Here is a 16,567-nt window from a genome sequence, read left to right as displayed (position 1 = left end):
AAGATAGTCCTGAGTTCTGACTTAAAACATTTACTTGTTTTGTGTCCCTGAGCAAGTGACTCAATTTATGGGGGTTATAATAAATCTATTACAGGACTATTGTTGGATAAAATTGTTAAGGTCCGAGAAAAATCCCCAATCTCAGAACAGAAACACTCGACACGATGGAGATGCAATAGCAAGGGTTTATTAAACTAGCTCGAGCTAGGATTCCATCCTAGGACAGGGTTAGGATCCTGGAACCCCGAGTAAAGTGAGGAGAGTCCTTATATATGGTTCAGTAGGGGATTTCCAAGCATCTGCCTGCTGGTTGTCTTGAGATGGTGCGGCGTGTTCTTATTGGATGCAGGTCCACTGGGAAGCCCCCAGTTGCATGGTCCGAGAGCTGACCAGGCAGAAACTCCAGGAGCTGACCAGGCAGAAACTTAGAGAACTGACTAGGCAGAGACTTAGGAGCAGAATTTAGGCAAAAGTTCATAGGTTTTGACATTCAGGGTCTTACAGTTTTGAAACTCAGGGTCTTACAAAATAAAATGTGCAGAGTGTTTAAAGTGCTATATATAAAAATTAAGTTATAGTTATTATTTGGATGCTTTTAATATTTTATGGATATCATACATATTGTTCATTTTTGATCATTGTAAGATTGACTCACCTCATTTTCTAGTCTAACCTAAGGTTAAATTCCCTTGATTTCCTTCTGTTCTTCATAATTTGCATGTTCAGTTCCTGATTTTTCCAACTAAAGTCTCAATGAACCACTACCTATATTTTCAGTCAGAATATCTCTCCTAAACCTTCCTCATTTCATTCTTTCTTGCCATCAGTCTTTGTTTACTCTGGTACATCTTTAATTCCCAGACAATTCCTTTAAATAAAATTACACACACACACACACACACACACACACACACACACACACACACACACAGACATAGACAGATAACACATGTGTATAATCTTCTGCTTCTTCAGATTCCTGGGATATATAGGGACACCAAACTAGACCATTAAAGACCTCAGAACTAATGGTGGAGAAGTTCCTTAAAAAAGGTTTCAGAGAAGGCATTTCTTTTAATGTACATCCTCTAAAAGATCACAGGATCAATCATAGGTTTATAGCTGGAAGTGATATCAGGAAATAAGGAGTCCTACCCCTTCACTTTACCCATGAGGTAAATGAAGTCCAGAGGTTATTTACTCAAGACCTCAGAGATAATAAAACAAAACAAAGCAAAAACCAAAATCCAAATCCCCAAACAAATAACAATAATAATGTCTAGCAGAAATAGTATTTGAACCCTGATCTGCCTCCCTAATTCCAACTCTTCAAATATAATCACATTTTTCTCATAAAAGAGTAAAAACTTAAAAATACTTTAAATAAATGATCGAATAAAAACAAATATAAAATAGGGTTGATTGGAGTTTACGCTTTTTATCAGGGGAAAATGGACAGGAAAAGATTGTCTCCTGAGGGAAATTTGTCTGAGTATCTTTGGAGCTTTCTCAATTGAAGTAGTTCTACTTTCCATGTAGTCCAGAAATAAGAGTTCCTATTCTCAGTTCCTTTGTGTTATAAAACAAAGTTAGTCTCTAGATCAAAAGGAAATATTTCCCTCATCTTACTTCACAATCAAGAGTGGAAACTGAAGTTAGATGAAAATCACTTCCATAGAGATACCACTTCAAACTATGTGCATTGAATTCTTGTGGAGACATGTTCTCTGTTTCTTTTTAATGACAGCATTTCAGATACAGAACTCTACTTTTCTGATCTCAATCATTCTGTTTCCTACAGTTGCCATTCAGGCTCAGAGGATATTTTCTTTTTGAAGTCAACTTTCCCATCAGTTTCATGTTTGTCTTCTTCACTTACATTGCACCAAGTTGGAGTAGAAGTAGTTATGCCCTTTTCCTGTATGGAATAACATTTACTATCTCTGGCTATCTCATTGTCTCTGCCTCTCTCCTCCCTTTCTGTCATTGTGTCTTTCTCTGTCTTTATCTCTGCCTCTTATTTCCCTCCTTTTTCTGTCTCTCACTGTCTCTCTCTCAAAAAATTAAACTATTATTGCAATTACCTATACCCATTTCATAGCTGAGTAAATAGAAACTTAATAAGTGACTTGCCCAACTCAGTTCAGGTATTCTATACAGTATAGTGTGCATTCTACATCCTGTGCCACTTAGTGCTAATTTCCTTAATGGTTTTTATTTTTGTACTCTAGTCATTTCCTGATGTATTCTTCCCTTAATAAACTCTCCCTTGTGAAAAAAAAATAGCAGACAAAGTAATCATGCTATATTCTATATCCCTCATTCCCTGCCTCTCTAATGAGGTCTGTTTCATAATCTCATCTATAAAGACCACTAAAGATGGCAAAAGATATATGTTATTTCCTGACTTTTCTTGCATATTTCTCTTTCCACCAAAGGTAAATTCAAAGGTCTAATACCAGTATATTAGAATTCTTATCTCACTCAATCCCAACCTTTGATATTAATGACTTTTCTTTTATCATGTTTGTTACTCTGAAGGATGTGAGATAAAATCATCTTGTTTTAAAGTACATTTCTCTTAATAAATTTCAACAGCCTTCCATATGGTTGCTGTTTCAAAATTCTTTTGAAAATAGTTTACATTCACCACCCTATTTCTTAGCCAATACCAGACAGTTCTGAAAAAACATCACCTGTACAAAAATGTTCATAACAGCTCTGTTTGCAGTGGCAAAGAAATGGAAACTGAGGAAATGTCCCATCAATTGGGGAATGGCTTAGCAAACTGTGGTATATGTATGTGATGGAACACTACTGTTCTATTAGAAACCAGGAGGAATGGGAATTCAGGGAAGCCTGGAAGGATTTGCATGAACTGATGCTGAGTGAGATGAGCAAAACCAGAAGAACATTGTGCACTCTAACAGCAACATAGGAGTGATGATCAACTTTAATGAACTTGCTCATACCAACAGGGCAACAATCAGGCACAATTTGGGGATATCTGTGATGGAGGATGCCATCTGTATCCTGAGAAAGAATAGTGGAGAGTGGGAATTAGTTTTTTAATTTATACATTTGAATCAATCTCTATATAGTTTGATATTAGTCTTTTATCAGAAAAATTTGATGCATATATTTACCCTCTACTCTTTTTAGGCTCTTCTTTTTATATTTAGTTGTATTGATTTTCTGTAAAAGATTTGTGATTGTGAAGTTGATGATCAACCTTAATGGACTTGCTCATTCCATCAGTGCATCAATCAGGCACAATTTTGTGATATCTGCAATGGAGAATAACATCTGTTTCCAGAGAAAAAATTATGGAGTTTGAACAAAGACCAAAGACCTTTAATTTAAAAAAAAAATGTTATCTTATTATGTAATTTTTCTGTCTCTTATACTTTATTTTTTTCCTTAAGTATATAATCTCTCTCTCATCACATTCAACTTAGTTCAATGTACATCATGGAAACAACGTAAAAACTAACAGACTACCTTCTGGGGGGGGGAGCAAGATAGGGGGAAAAATTGTAAAATTCAAAATAAATAAATTTTAAAAAAATTAAAAAAGATTTATGATTGTGTGAATATTGGTATGTATGTACGTAATTGAAATATCCTGACTTCAGACCTGGGCACTTTATCCCCTGTACCACCTAGCTGCAAATTTTAATTAATACCAATTAGTTTAAATGATTACTATCTTATAGTTTAAGATCTGTTAACGTTAAGATCTTTTAATTCTTGCCTCCCCTCTCATTATTTTCCTTGAGACTTTAGATATTTCCTTAAAATGAATTTGGCTATTATTTTTGCTTAGCTGTATAATTTCTTGACAATTTGATTTGAATGACAAGTTAGTATTACTATTCTTATATTGCAGTTTTTCTGAGGATACAATATCAACCAGGACTTTATTATCACCCTTCATTTCTTATGGAGATGTTTCAGCAATTCAATGGAGTCAGCTAGATATGATTGTAAACCCTATCTCCGATTCTTCTTGGCTATATGATTTTACATCACTTAACCTCTTAATATTCCAGGCAATATATCTCTAAGATTATAAATTGCAGAGTAGGTGCTGGTCTGTATTGAAAGGGGAAGTTTGTTCATGATTGATCCCTTCTTAAGATCATAGGTATGATCTCCCTTCAAAAGCAAAGTCCTCAATGTAATTGAATATGAAGAAATGAGATAAACTGCGATTTTCAATGATACTTAGTGGTTCTCTCACAAAGTTCTTATTTAAAAATTAATATTCTCAGGTGATGCTGTTGGGTACAAATCATGAAATATCAGTATCTTGGCAGAATCACAACAGTAGGTATGTCAAAGGATGGGGGAAACAATGGATATAAGTAGCTTTTCAGCATATTCTCAAGAATAACTTGGGACTGGTGGTATAAAAACATTATCATGGACATATTTGTCTGGAAAAGATTGGTTTGATTTTGGAGTGAAAATGCAGGATAATATATGGGCAACAAGAATGTTGCATGGCTATCTTCCAAATGAATTATCATTACATTGGGACTTCCTTTATATAATATATAAAGACAATGGAACATCATCATCACTAGAGTTATAATTCAGAAAATGTTATTTTTGAAGTGTTTGTTTTGTGACTAGTTAGAATATGGTTAAGAAAGCTCAATTTGTGAGGGCTAATCTTTGTAAGGGTCAATTAGATTCATTTTTTACTACATTAGGCAACTGGATAGCAAAGGGTATCGAGTGCTGAATCTAGACTCAGGAAGATTTGAGTCTTGAGTCTGACCTCAGACATTTTGTAACTATGTGATGCAGAGCAAGTTACTTAATCTCTTAAATCCAGTTTCCTGCAACTGTAATATGGATATAGAAATAGTGCTTTATCTCCTAGTGTTGTTAGAAGGATTAAATGAGATAATATTTGTAAAGTATGTAGCTTATTGCCTCACATATATGAACATATTAAATAAATTTTTTGCAAAAAGAAAACATTTATTTTAAATAATCATACTTCATTATAAAAACTGATTTCTAATTAGGGAGTGATTTGAAAAGCAAAATAGTTAGAATTTAGTACTGTTTTAGATATCTTGTTATGGCAGTGATGGTAGTGCTGTTAGCTGAGAGGCAAAAAAATGAAGGAAAACCAATAGTTTTATATAGGCAATAAAATGAAACATCTTTATAAGGAAAGCAGAACAATAATGTTGCTCATTACTGTCCATATCATATTTCTTCAAAGAAATCTAACAGTCTTTCTAGTCACTGTCAAGAAGTCATCATTAGCCAAAACACGTAGAACTCCTTCAAACATTTCTTAGGAATAGCTATGTCAGATTGTCCCTGAATATCTTCAAAGAGCTGCTGGTAGTTTAGAGCTGATGTTTTGCCCTTTGATTGAATGAGCTTCTTCAAAGCCTTGGCTAATTCTTCTTTTATTTTGCTAGATGTACACTCCTTCCTGTAGTGAGAATAGTTATAGCCACTATGCCAATCTTTAGGTTAGTAGCAGACTGAGTGCCTTCTTCAGCATCAATTGCTTCAGTTTTGCTGAAAAATCACACTTTGGTATGAAATTCTGACAAATGTTATCAATGATTCCAGCTGTTGGGGATGAGCAGAAACCCATTTCTCTGCCACTTCTCATCTTCCTCATGTCGACATTGACCTCAAGTAAAGCTTGGCTTGCTTTTTTTTTGCTTAGGAGTAATAGAATTGTGAGCATATACAATGGGGTTCTTCGGGACTGCTATATCCATTACTTTTTCTTTTATTTTGTTCTTCATCCTGGTAATATAGTGCAACCAAATTGGTAGTCAAGATGCCTATCAAAGGCTTCATCTTGAAGGTCCAACTTGAGGAAAATCAAATCAAGTCTTGATAAGAATATATGGAGAAGTTGAATATTTTCCAATATAATTTTCTTAGGATTCCGTTGGGATTTTATAGGATTATTTTCTGCTAGGCTGGCAAATAATTTCAACTTGCAATTGAGTCTGCTGTCTCCTTTCTTTATCAAGTACCAATCTTGATCTTTTATTTTTTCTTGTCAAATTCATCAATAAAGCAGATACTATTGCCTCTAAAGTCCAGGATTCCTATTTGTAAGATCATTTGCCTTTTTTATGGGTCCTTCATCACATATTCAGTAAGACCAACTGCTCTAGAGATTTTTCTGGATATGTACTGGGGATAAAGTTGTAAACATATTGTAGCAGCTGGGACTTACTCTTCCCAGCATCCCCACACAGAAAGATATTGATATCAGGAATCAGGCATGTCCTTTCCAACATAAATAAAACCTTTTCTTGTTTTTCCAAACAGTTGATATCTTCTTTGATATCTTCATATTCATAAACACTTGGAGTTAAGGCAGAATAAACTCTCTGATCAAGTCTGATCTCCTGGAAAACTCCTTCAGCATTTCTACCAGATTCTCTAAAAAAAGATTCTCTTCAACTTTTTCATCATGATCATGCCAGATTCTTGGCATCTGATTAATGATAGTGAATGACATCAAAGTGCTTCTTATAGACAGATTTGACATTGCTGATTCTTGGATTGACTTGAACAGGAACAGTGTTATAGATCACTGTAATGTTCATTCTATTATCTTGTTGAACCTTATCAATGAGGTCGTTGTAAGTAAAGAAAATGATGGGGTGAGGAGTTTGTCCTGTTGGTATATTCTCAGGGAACTCCTACAATTTGATCATGTATATCAGAAAATATGGAGTGTTTGTGAATGTGTGCTGTATTTCAGTGCTTGCTTATGGATAACAATTCAGTCACAGTCAATTTTGACTCATAGTAAAAGCTCAAAACTGATACTGAAAAAAATGCTTTCTGGCATGTTTGGATTACCATGCCACTAATAGCAATTAATTAATTGATATCTTCTGGGTTTAAGCTCATGTTTCTAGACTTAAGTTCATTGAATGCTTATATTTTTATCTGATATCTAATATTGAGTCAGAATAGTAAGTGTTGAGATAACTTCCTGTAAGGAAGAGATAAGTTGTCTGCACAAATTTTTGCCAAATAATTTTTAGTTATTCATAATTTACATTTAAAAATGGTTCCTCAATGTTGAACTCCACAAGTCACTTTTGTTGTGCTTTGTTTTATTGTGCCGGCAGGTATTTTTAAATTTTTTTATTTACAAATTGAAGACTTGAGGCAACCTGTCCCTGTGTCACATTTTGTTTATTCTCAAAATAATTCAAACTTTAATTATTTTTATATCTATTATGATGATCTGTGATGGGAGATCTTTAATAATATTATTGTAACTGTTTTAGTGCACACGGACCACAAATATATAAGGGGCTAACTTAATCAATAAATTTTATGTGTGTTCTGACCGCTCCACCAACCTGCTATCCCATCTCTCTCCCTCTTCTCTAAACTCCCTATTCTGAGTCACAACAATATTGAAATTAGGTCAAATAATAACCTTACATGGCCTCTAAGAGTTCAAGTAAAAGAAAGAGTCAATTGATGTGGTAAACATCATTGGCTTATTTTAAGAAATTACCACTTCAACCTCTAGCACCTACTGGGGTGGCTAGGTGGTGCAGTGGATAGGACACCAGCTCTGGAGTCAGGAGTACCTGAGTTCAAATCCGACCTCAGACACTTAATAATTACCCAGCTGTGTGGCTTTGGGCAAGCCACTTTACCCCATTTACCTTGCAAAAACCTAAAAAACAAACCAAAAAAACCCTTTACCAGAAAAAAAAGTTTACAACTTGCTAAATGCTCAAAAGATGGTTAAAATTTTTTTAATCAGTATTTTAATGTACGGTTTTTAGATATAATACTATTGCATACTTAATAGACTAAAATATAGAATAAACATAACTTTTATGTGCACTGGGAAATAAAAAATTGTGATTCACTTTATTATCATATTTGCTTTATTGCGGTAGTCTGGAACTGAATCTGCAATATCTTTGAGATATGTCTATATAAAGACTCAGTGAGATCTATTGCCTACATTCTCTTCTTTGGCCAAGGATTCAATAAAATATTAAAATAGCTGAAAATGTTCTTTGTATGTGGTTACATTTACAGTTACTTTCCAAATCACAAGTTTTGGGGGACAAGTCAGTTGATTTGTCACTATATCTTCTGCAGCTGGCCTGAAAGAGTGCAGATCTACTTAATGACTATTGAGCAGATCTAAGATCAAGTCTCTGTCTCACAGGTATTCCTGCAACACTATTCCTTGGAGTTCCCTCTTCTTGTGAACTGGGAGTACTACATGTCAAAGTTGATCTGAGATACATTACTGAAGAATAGGTGAAGAGTGAAATGGTGGGTGGGTGGGTGAAGAGCAACCACATGCAGAGGGGATACACTTGACTGGTGAGGACCCTCAACATATCTAAGTGATTTAATATTTGTAAAGTATTTAGTACATTGGCACATGTTCTTTTTTTTAATTTTATAATCAAACTTTTTTATTTTATAATCAAATTTTATTTTTTTATTTTATAATCAGTATACATTGTTCTTAAGAAATGCTTATTTCCTTTCTAGATTGTAACCCTAACTTTATCTTTTTGTCTCACAAATACATTCTCTCAAATCATAGATCAAGTGAATGTCTTGATGGATGAATATAAATCCAGTTGTAGAAAAGTAAAATAAGTAGAGGTTTTTTTTTGTGGCATCTATGTATGTAAATGTTAATATTGCTAAAACAAATAAAAGTTTGTCTTCGCAATGGTATCTTGGCATGGTCTAAGCCAGCACATATTAACAGAAATCTGCAAAGAAATTTTACCTTATTTTCATTTCAATAGTACTGCATAATGCAATTTTTTATTTCCTCCACATGAGTAGGAAGGTTTTTAGACAAGAAATTTTCTTTTTGACTTTTCTAGAGCTGATAAATACATATTGGTTTTCATACTTTTGCTATCAGTACTCCTTGTTTCTAAGTAAATTGAATTCTCTGGGCCCTAATTCTTTCCTTGTCTCAACACCTTCTGTCTGACAGGAGTTAAATAATATTTGTTTTCCTGTAATTTCATAGTATAGCTTTGTCAAAATGTTCATTTAAGCTACTTAAAAATTTTTTTTGGCAATTGGATTATGCCAGAGATGATACCAATTAGCCTTCAACAGTCACTTCACTAATCTCAGTCGTGATATGGATATTAGGGGAACCAGTGGCTTAAAGCCCATTTTCATGGGAATTTCCTTATGATGGGGTTGATTAATTGATACTTAATCTCCGAATATATAGTAGTGTTTGCAAGAACATGAAAGAAGGGAGAACTTGGGGTTCTGAATCCCAGCCTTGAGAAAGAAAACGAATGGTCCCTGATTCTCCAATGGTCTCTGAAGAAGAAAAAAAAAAGACTGAGAAGAAGTCACCATGGAGATGAACCTATTCTCAACCTACTACATTAGAGACTTTAGGGAATTTCTCCTGTGAGATTTGAGATTCTCTCTAGGTTGAAGCTGCAATAGCTTACTTCCAATGAGAGAGTTCATATATGCTGTATTGTCTTGTAAGTATTATCATTTGTATATCTCCAAGTCTTCCTTGGAGAGGTTTGGGTGGCAGAGAGTCTAGAGATATCTATTTATGTTTTCTTGTAAGTCGCATCTAGACAGATTTGTGTGGACACCTAGAAACTACAAGGGCAGCACATAGTACTCCTTACATTAGTGGAGATATAATAGGAAGCAGTAGGACTCTAAATAGGCCCTAACATCACTCAGATAAAAAAGACAGCAAAAAAAATTTCAGGGCAGGAAACAAAAGAGTTTAAATTGTTTTTAATGTCATCATTTATAAAAAATGCTGAAAAGGGAGCAAGATCTCCAACCATGGACAGATCAACATGATTTCTTCAGATATTTGCTCTTTCACCAAATCTTTGAAGTTATCTGAAACCTCAGTTTTTTAAAAAATACATAAAAAAGACTTTTGTATTATTTGATTTTTAAATTACCTTCCATGAAATAAAATAGATGTGGGATTCAGAGTCAGAAGACTTGCATTTCAGTCTTAAATCTGTCATGTAATGATTGTGTGGTAAATTACATAGTTTCTCTGAGCCTCAGTTTCCTTATTTATAAAATAAGAATTTTGTACTAGATGTCTTCTAATATTTCTTACAGCTTTGAATCTATTTGGCTTCTAATTCACATTTTACATATGTTTTCTTGGTTGATAATTAACTTTATTTTTATTTCTTTTTATTTAAAATTAATTTTTATGATTTTTAACAGTTATCAATAAACATGGTAATTTCATTACTCAAAGTAAAAAGATTTTTAAAGGAAATAATGTCTATTAAGTTGTTTTTTTAAAAAGTTTGTATTAAATTTTAAATCGTATTGATGAAATTGTTCTGTTTTTTATTGTCTTATTGTTCTTTTCTTTCTTTCTAATTTTCATCAATATTTTTTATCTCTCCCCTCTCTAACTACCCTTCATTACTTATTTTAGATGTGATAATGTTTCTGCTTCTCACAAATCTGAGATGACTCTGGGAAGGGTCATAATACATAACTTAAACAACTATCTATACATTAAATTTGTCCAGTATGTTAATATATGTCACATTTCAAAAGTTCATTTTTTTATTAGTTAAGCTCCCCTTCTGTGTGGACTATGTGCCCAAATCTCTTTTTGTTTCAATTTGAGATATCCCTTGGGAGAGTTATTTGGGGTTTAAGGTACTCTGTGAGTTTATACTCTTTTTTTTTTTTTAAAGATTTTTGCAAGGAAAATAGGGTTAAGTGGCTTGCCAAAGGCCACACATCTAGATAATTATTAAGTGTCTGAGACCGAATTTGAACCCAGGTACTCCTGATTCCAGGGCTGGTGCTTTATCCACTGCGCCACCTAGAGGCCCTGAGTTTATACTCATAAAAAGCTAAACAGTTCACAAGTCCCAAATGATGAAGTCCCTATTAAATATCAAAAAGTTGACTAAATTAGCTCAGAGAAAATTCTTTACTGAAACAGTAGAATATGTATAACAGAATCAAAACAATCATTCCATAAATTTGGGATGAACTCTCCCCCAAACACATGTGGCATCAGAAGTAAGAGTGGGTTATACACATTGCCTATATTAGCACAGAGACACACATAAAGAAGGTAACAGACATGGCCAAAGAATCTCACACCATAGTCACTTCAGGGTCCTATTGTCTTCTTTTTTTTCCCCTTTGGTCTCATTATCATTACCAGGAAGATTACTCAAATAGCTTTTTGGGGCTCCAACCTCTCTGAAGATGAGCTTTGATTCTATCTTGATTTCCTACAGTGCTAGTCAACTGGCTTTTAAAAAATTTTTTTTTATTTATTTAAGGCAATGGGATTAAGTAACTTGCCCAAGGTCACATAGCTAGGTAATCATCAAGTATCTGAGATTATATCTGAACTCAGGTCCTCCTGACTCCCCGGCCTGTGCTCTATCCACTGTGCCACCTTGCTACCCCTAACTGGCTTTTAAAAGCTAGGAGTACAGTTTATCCTTTAATAAGCCACTATCTAGCCACCCTACAGTTTCCTCAGATTTTATTGTTGAACTTTTTCATATATCCTAAAGAAACAAAGAATTTTATAAGCTGTGAATAAAACTGGTTATTGGTCTCTATTAAGTCAGGATCAAAATTGTTGTTTCCCTCCTACTTATGTCAGGAATTTGAAATTTGACTGATTCCTAGGTTTTTCAAATGCTATCTGATATTTAATAGTAACCAAATAGTATGATAGAAAGTAATTCATATATGCAATGATATTTGAAAAATTATTTTTTGATTTTAAGATTAGGATGACAAATTTTTTTTTTCTCTTATCCTAGTAGTGGCTTCTTTATCCCCCAACTCCAACACCACTCTCACATCACTAACTTAATTGACTCCTCTAGCCCCAATACTGGTCATGTCAGTAATTCCTTTCTACTGCCAATTATCTCCTTATTACCTACATAAAGACCTATCAGAACCTGCTTTGGGCTGCATTCCTATTCCATTATCTAACAATGTGTTTTGACTTTGGTCATTTGACACCAACACTGTCCATGATCTTTTGTAAAAATTGTTGTTTTAAAAAATAATTTTTTTTGTCGTTTAAAAAATAATTTACGTTATTATATAATTGTATATATTATCTTTAGATATTTCTTTATTTTCCATAAAAACTACTGCCCAATTAAATATATTTTCCTTCCAAAATATAGATAATACTTTCTTAACTTTACTTATATTTTATTTGAGTACAAAGAGTCATCAATTAGCAGCTATGTGTAGCTGTCTTTCTTTGACAGAGTTAAATGAAAAAAGAAGAATAGGGGACAGGGTTTGTATGAAAGATTCATTTTTACTGACTTTTGAGACTGTTATTATTTTAGAATTAGTCCTTTTTTGAAAGCAGAAAACCTTAAAATTTCATTATATAACTGTGTTCCCTTCTGCAATGGACCAAGGAAGGAGCAGATAGCTTTGATAAGGACATAAATGTTAGAGTCTGACCACTTTTGAGTTGAGGTAAGAATCAAGGGCTAGGGGTGGCTAGGTGGTACAGTGGATAGAGCACTGGCCCTAGAGTCAGGAGTACCTGAGTTCAAATGTGACCTCAGACACTTAATAATTACTTAGCTGTGTGACCTTGGGCAAGCCACTTAACCCCCACTGCCTTGCAAAAGCTAAAAAAAAAAAATCAAGAGCTAGAGTGATCAAAGGGATAGGAAAAGAATGGAAAAGTAGTCCAAGATAGTAAACAAAGTTAAGGGGAAAGAAGGGAAGGGGAAAAAGTATGGAAAATAATACTGCACTAGCAGTATGAGTTGAAAGGAAAACTCTATGGTTCTATAAATCTTGACTTTCCCTAGATGGCCATTCATATACAAGAGACATAAGACTTTTGTATACATACGTTGTAGATTACCTATATCAATAAACATTATTTTAAGACATTTGTTGGTGTATTGTTTTAATATTGTACTCATTTTGATATACCCCTTACCTTCCCATAAAAGTCAAATATTATGACCAAAGTCATCTACTAGTTATTTTGACAGCTCTTGATAGCTCCCCATTTTGGTAATTTCCTGTTCATTAACAGAAAGAAAAGATGTATTTTTGACTTTGGTCATCTGACACCAACACTGTCTATGATCTTTTGCAAAAGTTTTTTTAAAAAATATTGTCTATTTAAATTATTATATAATTGTGTATATTATCTTTAGATATTTCTTTATTTTCCATAAGTTCATGTAAATCTTCTCCCATTTCCCTGAAGTCTTCATATTTATTCTTCATGACAAAGTAATATTTCATGGCATTCACTTAACAATTTGTTTAGGCCTTCCTCAATTTCTGATCATATAATATTTTTATAGTTTTTTACTACATAGGTAGAATAGTTATTCTTTGGAGGAACTAGACAAAAATTTGATGTTCCTCCTCAGTGCTGTATATGGAAAACAAAATTGGAGCCAGCCCCAAGAGATTAAAGCAACCTGCTTAAGATCAGGGATAGTGAAAGGGGCAGCTAGGTGGCATAGTAGATAAAGTACCGGCCCTGGAGTCAGGAGTACCTGGGTTCAAATCCAGTCTCAGACACTTAATAATTACCTATCTATGTGGCCTTGGGCAAGCCACTTAATCCCGTTTGCCTTGCAAAAAAAAAAACCTAAAAAAAAATCAGGGATAGTGAGGGTAAAAAGTGAGATTTCTGACTCAAAGTCTATCCTGTTCCCTTTATCCCTACAATGTGATTCTTTCTTTCTAAAACCCTAAACAAATTTCACTGATTAAGAAAGAGAATTTCATGTCAAGTAATAGCTAATAATGAATGTAACTGACATTTTAAAACATCTTTCAATTTTTTTTTAAAGTAGCTTATACTCTTTTAAACAATACTTTTGGTATCTTACTAAACAAAACCTAAAATGTGCCCATTGATGTGAATTATATGACTGCATGAGGACTTCCTATTGTTCAAAGTAATTCCATTGTTAAATATAAAGTTGGCAAGATATGTGTCCCCCCTTCTCCATCTTCTGGCTTCCAGTCTTTACTTGACCTTGACCATGCTGTCATTGATGGTTCAAGCTTATGGTGGCCTGATAATCATCTTCCACAGGAAGGACTTAGAAGTCACACACTTTGGGACAGGTGAAGGACCACTCCCCAAGTACCCCCCCCCCAACCTACTACAGAAGTGCATTTAAGTTGGATTTCTTCTTTGCCCTACTTTTGCCCTGCAAGGATGGCCATTTCTTTCCCTAAGCTATTCATGTTTTTCTGGTTGAGGCCTGCTGGAGAACCCTGGACCTCTGCCATGTGGTCAGACAGCCCTTATGTCTGTTTCTCCTTTCCCTCTCACACTATAGCTCAGCCAAACCTCCTGGCTGCTTCCCTTTTCATTGTCTTCTCTCTAAGGCCCCTCACCTAGCCTTTTTTTTTTTTAGGTTTTTGCAAGGCAATGGGGTCAAGTGGCTTGCCCAAGACCACACAGCTAGGTAATTATTAAGTGTCTGAAGTCAGATTTGAACTCAAGTACTCCTGACTCCAGGGCCAGTGCTCTATCCACTGTGCCACCTAGCTGCCCCTTCACCTAGCCTTTTGTTATTCACCTTTGTCCTCAAGCTGCTTACTGATTCTCCAGGAGGAGAAAAGTTTTAATCTGCAAACTTCGCAGTCTTGTAAAAATAAATTTTAAGCTTATTTCGACTCCAGGGCTAAAATGTGAATTCATTCACTTTCACCAATGAAACCTCCAGCAACACAATCATTAAGAAAATGGAGCAGAGTCAAATCCATACCTATCTTGAAAGCAGTAGGAGGTCCACACTAGGATCATTACCTCTAGGTGAAGATCAAACTAAGGAGAAAGTATAAGCATTTAATTAACAGCTTGATAATGTTGCACAAATCTTTCCTGTCAACTTTAGTTGTTTTTCTTCAATGTTAGAAATAAGTGGAAAAAATCGGTGGAAACAATTAAATTCAGTCATAAGGTTTAAATAGTATTTTTATGACTTAGATCAGTGAAGGAAAAATAGTTTGCTGCAACCTTTACTTCTGCCTTTGTTAAATCTTATCTATGACTTGGTGTTGGCTCAGGTATGAGGTGAATCTTGAGCAGACTTGATTTCCTGCTACAAGTTGGAAACCACTTTTAGTTTTATTCCATTTTGGCTTCTGAATATGAAAAGCCCCTGAAAGACAATTCTTAACAAAGATTCTTTGTTATAGGTGCAATAATTCCCATTTAAGTAATTGGATAGGGAAAGTTACAGAAAGATTGGTTCCACATTTGGCAGTATCACCTCATAACCTCGGCATTATCCTTGACTCATTAGTCTCACCTTACATATCCAATTAGCTGCCAAATCTTGCTTTATCTTTATAATAATCTCTTTTACTTTATTCACTGAACTATTAACTTAGTTCAAGATCTCACTTCTTCTCACTTAAATTGTTTTACCTGAAGTCTCCAGTACCTGGGGCTTTCCCTATTCTATTCCACACTTTTGCCACAAAGATTTTCCATAACTGAAGATTTGACCATGTGACTCCCCTGGTCAACACTACTGGTTCCTGAATGGTTCTATGATTAATCTGATTATCTTTTAAAACCCTTTGCAACATGGTTCCAACCTTTATTTCCAGCCATACTTGATTTTATTCTCATCTTGCTACATGGGTACCCTCTTTTCTTTCAAGAACCTGGTCAAGTATTTCTATACAAAACTTTTTTCTGATCTTCCCTATTGCTAGAGACCTCCAGCTAGACTACATCATATTTAATTTCAATTTAACTACCTAAACTACTTAATACTATTGTATTTGTTTGTATTTATTCTCTTAATATTTATTCTGTTCTGTTCCAAACTCCTTGAGAATAAGGCTTGCTTCATTCACTATTTATATTCATACATACATTTATGGATATATGGAGTGCTTAGGGAGGACAAGTGCCTCTGATATGAGCTTGCCAAGCTCTTTTTAGGGTTGCTCATCCACTTTTGGTGCCCATCTGTCACCTGACTCTTACCTGCGACTCCAAGATGCTATAGCATGGACAGTGGCTACATTCCTGGTAAGGGTAACTGGCAGACTTCAAACCTGTAGTGAGGTATGGGGATGTCCACCCCAAACATTTGAAGACTTACCCTGGCAGAATGACTGGTTTCAGAACAATTTGATCAATGACTATGAATGCTGATGGAAGAGGCATAAGAATGCTTAGAGTTTGATCAGACATCAAAGATGCCAGGGTCATCTACTACACCTGAGGACATCATCAGGCATCTTGACTTTTTTCCTACCACTGGACTTTGATGCTTCAGGAAGAGAGAGTGAGAGTGATGATTGGTTCAACTCTTTTTCACTTAAATCCAGTTCATGCTTGCCCCGACCCGCGGGGCAGAAAAGTGGGGTGTCGAGGAGGACCCAGCCTGAAATGGAATGGGTGAGAATAAGGAGAGTGAGACCCAAGGATGGTGGATAAGGTCTGAGTTTATTTGAGAAAAATACCTGCTTATATTTTGTAGAGAAGGAACAAGGGGATTAGCTTAGGGGT

At 34.7% G+C, this 16,567-nt stretch overlaps 1 pseudogene; it reads right to left on the bottom strand.

Annotated features, from left to right (window-relative positions):
* Window positions 1-5,236: 5,236 nt before the first annotated feature.
* LOC141519161 (DNA replication licensing factor MCM4 pseudogene) lies at window positions 5,237-15,658 on the bottom strand (annotated as a pseudogene).
* Between the last annotated feature and the right edge of the window lie 909 nt (window positions 15,659-16,567).

Source organism: Macrotis lagotis, chromosome 3, assembly GCF_037893015.1.
Source record: "Macrotis lagotis isolate mMagLag1 chromosome 3, bilby.v1.9.chrom.fasta, whole genome shotgun sequence".
NCBI lineage: Eukaryota > Metazoa > Chordata > Mammalia > Peramelemorphia > Peramelidae > Macrotis > Macrotis lagotis.
The sequence above is the reverse complement of the archived record's forward strand: the minus strand, read 5'-3'. Positions and strand labels throughout refer to the sequence as shown.